Raw genomic sequence first — 7,093 nt, 5'->3', positions numbered from 1 at the left:
AAAATGTAGTTGTGTATTGTAAATATGCTTCAAATCTTTGATGTTTATGAAAATTTCTCAATATAAATATTGCACTCAAGTAGGGGTGTGCAAAAATCTAACCGACCGATAAACTGAACCGATAAAAATATTATTGATTTATTATTATTGGTTTAACGGTTTTATAAAAAAAACTATTGGGTTATTAGTTCGGTTCGATTTTTTCTTATTGGGTTATTGGGTAAACCGATAACCCAATATGTGTGTGTGTGTATATATATATATATATATATATATATATTTCTCTTCAATTTTTACAAATTAACAAACCTATTATTTCAATTATACAAACTCTTAATTTCTCCTAACGACATTTAGTTCAAACTTGAAGATTCTTGTAAATTAAAATACATCATATAGGATTTTTGGTTGCAACTGAAACTCATTTTTTTTTTTCATGTTAGTTACAATTATTTCTATTTTATGAGTATTTTCTTATCGGTTAAACAGAAAATTGAACTATTAAGGACTAAAAATCGGCAAACCAAAAACCGATAAAAAAATATCTTATTGATTTGGTTATTGGTTTAACATGTTTAAAAATTGAAAATCAATAAACCGAATCGATAGTATATAAAATCGAATCAATCGATGCACACCCCTGCACTCAAGTAGTGTAAAGTGCAACTGTGATAAGTAGGTTGTAAACAAAATTCAAAAGTGATGAAATTAGCCCATAAAAATATAATTTGCTTAATTCGCTAGAGTTTGAGCTACTGATTATTGATCTGGGCATTTATTAGCTCGGACTATAAAAAAATTGGGATGACATATAATTCAAATTGATCTATCAAAAATTTAAAGTTTTTCTTTGATATGTTATATTATATATTATACTTATATATAAGTGAAGATACCAAGTTTTTGTAGTCCTCACATAACTTTTTATTCATTCATGTTGCTACATATGGCTCTTTCTTTTGTTCATGTTGCTCTATGTGGCTCTTTCTTTTTTCTTTTTTTTTTTCCTTTTCCATCATTTCTTTCTTTTTTCTTTTCCTTAATTTTTTTGTCCTCAATTCTTTTTTTTTTTTTTTAGAATCTTTTTCTTTTAAGAATAATTTTACATGACTATATATATGATTGATGTACTCCTTCCATTTTAATTAAAGTTTTTGAATTTTGTGATTTTAAATTAAAAATATGTTCCTTCTATTCAATTTTAGTTGTCTACTTTCTTCATCACATGCCCTTACATAATCATAAATAAGAAGAGTAGTTTTACAAAAAATATTTTAAAATTATAAATTTGCATACACTTAAAAAAGAATTTCAATTGTAAGAGTAAAATAGAAAAATTCAATTAATTCTATTTTGTTTTGAAAAATGACAAATAATTTGGGCTATTATTGTTGATAATGTGGACAACTAATATGAGATGAATGGTTCAGCGCCATGTCCCTTAAACAAGAGATGGGGGGTTTGATTCCTGCCTCTGGCGAATGGAGCAAACTCCGTGGCTAGTTTCCCACCGCTTAATGCGCTGACAAGGGAACGGAGGATTAGTCTCACGGCTGCTGGCCGTGGGGATACCTTGCGAAACCAAAAATATATATTTATATGAGATGAATGGAGTAAGTAGTTTTAAATCTTGTAGTCTTAGACTTGTCATGTTGAAGGTTTAAATTGAGAAACTTACAAAATATAGAAAAAATCTATTTTTGAAACATACCAAACAAAAAGTAAGACATTTAAATTGAGATGAAAAAATAGTAAATTTTTATGAATTTTTGTAGCTCTTTACTTTCTCTGATCTATATTATATTTTATTTTTAACGTTTATACTTAAATTATAATGAATATGTTTTACATAATGATGATGGCCTTAATAATTTTTTTAAAATCAAAATTAAGACAACTGATTTTTACATAACCAAAAACTTATAGTAAATTGGTACTATTTAATTAAGGTAGCGTAATGTAGATTACTTATTAGTTATAGAGGAAAATAATTTTGTAAGGAGTATGACAAAACTAAAAATACTATAACTATAAATAAAAAAGGCAATTAAATTACTCTTTATATTTTTTATTGTAAATTTTTGGCAAATTGGGTAATAATGAAAATTTATGAACAATTCATTTTGACTGTCATTAGGTTTTATTAATTATATAGTAAAGGAATATAATACGATTTTTTTTTAATTAAAGCATTATTATTTTTATATTTAGAGTTTGGGCCCGGACTTAGCACGGGCTACGGATAACTAGTATCTACTTTACTAATAGATAAGTGACAATAAACGGCCGAAGCAGGCAACTTGTGGACGACATGCCTTCTTCAACAGCTTGAATCGTGATTTTACTTATTACCCCTAATTAATTATTATAAATCACTTATGTATTAAATTTAAAATAAACATTTATGACTAGACTACTTCAACCGTGATTTTACTATATCATTTTTAATTAATTATTATAAGTTATTTACGAATTAGAAAATTAATAATACATAATTAAAAAAAAAATAAATAGATATTTATGATATGCTTGCTTCAGCTACTTCAACCATGATTTTACTATATCATTTCTAATTGATTATTATAAGTCATTTATGTATTAAAAAATTAATAATATTTAATTAAAAAATATAATAAACATTCATGACATGTCTGTTTCAATTGCGTCAATCATGATTTTATTATATCACCCCTAATTAATTATTATAGATCATCTAAGCATTAAAAAATTGATAATATTTCACAAAAATAAAGGTAAACTAGACACAAAATTCTAAGTTAACTCTTGATATTTAAAATTAATTTAACGACTTATATGTAGTCCACTTAAAAAAAATTAATAAGTACTTTTTATAGTAATTTTATTATATAACTTCTAATTAATTAGTTGTTGATGTTTTAAATTAACTTGACGACTTATACGGGAGCTAAAGCAGGCAGCTGGTGGATGACATGCCTACTTCAGCTGCTTCACCCATAATTTTACTATATTATCCCTAATTAATTATTATAAGTCATTCATGTATTTCAAAAATAATATTGTTTAATTAAAAAAGTAAATTAAATATTTATGACATGTCTGCTTCAACCTTGATTTTACTATATTATCCCTAATTAATTATTATAAATTATTTTCGTGTTAAAATTTAATAAAAATTTTGAAATAGACATTTATGACATGACAACTTCAGCTGCTTCAACCGTGATTTTACTATATCATCCCTAATTAATTATTACAAGTTATTTATGTATTTTGAAAATACTATTATTTAATTAAAAAGTAAATTAAATATTTATGACATGCCTACTTCAACCGTGATTTTACTATATTACCCCTAATTAATTAATATAAATCATTTTACGCATTAAAAAATTAAAAATATTTAATAAAAATTTTGAAATAGGAATTTATGACATGACAACATCAATTACTTCAACCGTAATTTTACTATATTATTCATAATTAATAATTATATAAGTCATTTAAGTATTAAAAATTTAATAATATTTAATAAAAAATAAAATAGACATAAAATAAATTATTTTTTGATGTTTTTATAAGTCATTTAAGTATAAAAAAAATTAATAATATTTAATAAAAAGAATAAAATAGGCATGAAATGATAAATTATTTTTTTGATGTTTTCAATTAACTTGACGTATTATATGGGATCACTTTTAAAAAATTTCACGAGTATTTGTTATGATAATTTTACTATGTCACTTCTAATTAGTAGAATAAAAAAATATTACGAATCACAATAATTAAAAATTTAAACTATTTTAAAAAAGTATAATTGACTATTAATGTCACAAATGTTTGAATAACTTAAAATATTGTTATACAAATTTCATCAATCTAAATATAGTAGTATATGTCTAACTTATAATTTATCAACCAAATAAACAAAGATTTTAATTTAATTATAGAATTATAAATAACGTAGAAATATCAATATTTGACCCTGCGTAGCACGGCCTAAGCCCACTAGTTACTTTGTAATAAGAGGGAAAGGGCAGGAGAAGCAGACAGCTCTCCGTCAACATACCTGCTTCTCCTGTCTGCTTCTTCTTCAGCTGCTTGCTCCGTAATTTTACTATATCACCTTTAATTAATTATTATAAGTCATTTATGTATTAAAAAATTAATAATATCTAATAAAAGATAAAATAAATATTTATGACGTATTTACTTCTGCTGCTTCAATTGTAGCTTCATTAAATATAGCTCTTAATTAATTATTATATGTCATTTGAATATTAAAAAATAATAATATTTGATAGAAAAGGTAAAAATTACTCTCTAATAAGAGGGAAAGGAGAAGCAGGCAACTCTCCGTTAACATGCCTCTTCTCCTGCCTGCTTCTTCTTCAGCTGCTTGCTCTGTGATTTTACTATATCATCTTTAATTAATTATTATAAATCATTTATGTATTAAAAAATAATAATATCTAATAAAATAGTAAAATAAACATTTATGACATTTTTGCTTCAACTGCTTCAATCGTAGCTTCATTAAATATCGCTCTTAATTAATTATTATATGTCATTTGAGTATTAAAAAATAATAATATTTGATAGAAAAGGTAAAAAATAATATGAAATAATAAATTAACTATTGATATTTTAAATGAACTTGACGACTTATATGAGGTCTACTTAAAAAAAAAATTATAATTTTTTTTATAGTAATTTTGTTATATCACTTTTAATTAGTACTTGATTGATTGACGAATTATTGGGCCGAGCTGGATTCTCTAATAAGAGGGAAAGGGTAGGAGAAGCAGGCAATTTTCCGTCAACATGTCTGCTTCTCCTGCCTGCTTTTTCTTCAGCTGTTTGCTTCGTGATTTTACTATATCACTTCTAATTAATTATTATAGGTCATTTATGTATTAGAAAATTAATAATATATAATAAAAAAAGAAAAATAGATATTAATGATGTGTCTGCTTCAGCTGCTTCGCCCATAATTTGACAATATCACCCATAATCAATTATTATAAGTCATCTAAATACTAAAAAATTAATATTAAAAAATTATTATAAAGTCATCTAAGTATTAAAAAATTAATAATATTTAATATTAAATTTACCTGACGTTTTCTATGAGGCCCATATAATTTTTTTTCGCTCAAGTATTTTTGTATTGTAATTTTGTTATATCACTTCTATTTAGAAATGTCTGCTTTGCTGTTTCAATCGTGATTTTACTATGTCACTCTTAATTAATTATTATGACCATTTACGTATTTTGTCAATTAATAATACTTGATAAAAAAAGGTAAAATAGATATAAAATGATAAATTAACTCTTGATGTTTTAAATTAACTTGACGTCTTATACAAGGTCCACTTCAAAAAAATTTCACAAGTATTTTTTATAGTAATTTTGTTACATTACCTCTAATTAGTTGTTGTGAGTCATTAATACATTTCTGCTTCGTTGTTTCAATCTTAACTTTACTATATCACCCATAATTAATTATTATGGTCATCTAAGTATTATGACACTTAAATTGTAATAGAAGAAAAAAATATTAGACATCACAATAATTTAAAACTTAAATTATTTTAAAAAATTTAATTGACTATCAATGACACAAAAATTTGAATAACGAATGTGATATATATTATTTGAAAATTACATAAAACATATTATACATTACAATAGTTAATAACTTAAAATATCTAAAAAAAAATAATATATTATATATTTTTAAAAAATATTATAAATCACAATAATTAAAATAAATTTTTAAAAAGTATTTGTTGGGCCTGTGCAAAGATTAGTAACTGGTATATAATAAGCGAGAGTCAAAAAAATTCGTCGTACTCATATCTACAGTGTACCGTAGATATTGCTTTTAGTATTTTTAGTCCCTTTTAAAATTATTTATCACATTAGCATTATTTTTCTTACTTATACATATTAATAAATTTAGTTAATTTTAAAGGTATAAATTAATAAAATTATTTTTTTATTTATAATTTCTCAAAATAATTATGAAGAGTAAAGTAGACAATTAATATAGAACGAAAAAATATTTACTCCTACTTGTCATATTTTAACTATTGAACAACTAATATGGAACGAAAGAAATATTTATTTTTCATATTTTAACTATCGCTTTAGTTAAAAATTTATCTTAAAAATATTGTCACAATAGAAATTCAAAATTTGGGCACTTGTTACCAATTATATCATTGTCACTAAAAAAGTAATTCTTTTTTATATGCTCAATTGTACAACTTTTCAAATTAAATCTTGTAATATCACTTTTCTTAATGAGTGTAAAAAGAGCTAAAATGACTATCAAAATAGAATGGATAGAGTATCATTTTATGCTAATTGAGTGATTGTTGAACCATTATTAATTTATCCATTAAGAGGTTGTTTGGTAGAGTGTATAATAATAATAATGCAAAATATGGTACGTTAGTAATGCTTGTGTTAGTAATGCTTGTGTTATCTATGCTTACATTATTTATATTTGTATTTTTCTTATGCAGTGTTTGGTTTGATGTATTAAAAATAACATGAATTAAATAATTTATTTTAATTTATTTTTTTTACAAAAATATCCTCCGTATATATGTTGGAAAGAATGTGAATTTTTTTTTAGGAATAATAATGTTTTTAATCATGTTAATGCATGTATTGGATCCATTGTATTGCTAATACCATGGATTTTGAGGTATTAGTAATACACACCTTAATACACAATAGAGTGTATAACTAATGCAAACATTAGTTATACATAGGGTGCAAAAGTATACCAAACAAGGTATTAGTAATACACATTAAACTAATGCATGTATTAGTTTTCCAATACACTCTACCAAACGACCCCTAAGTTACAATATTAGTACTATATAAAAGCGTGGTAAAGCAGACACCTCTTTGCAGTGTCTGTTTGCTCGTGGTTTTACTATATCACTCCTAATTAGTTATTATATGTTATTTATGTATTAGAAAAGTAATGTTATTTAATAAAAAAATAAAATATAAATTTATGACATGCCTGCTTCAGCTGCTTCAATCGTGATTTTACTATACCATCCCTAATAAATTAATACAAGGCATCTAAGT

Source organism: Capsicum annuum, chromosome 10 (assembly GCF_002878395.1).
Source record: "Capsicum annuum cultivar UCD-10X-F1 chromosome 10, UCD10Xv1.1, whole genome shotgun sequence".
NCBI lineage: Eukaryota > Viridiplantae > Streptophyta > Magnoliopsida > Solanales > Solanaceae > Capsicum > Capsicum annuum.
This window is presented reverse-complemented; position numbering follows the sequence as displayed.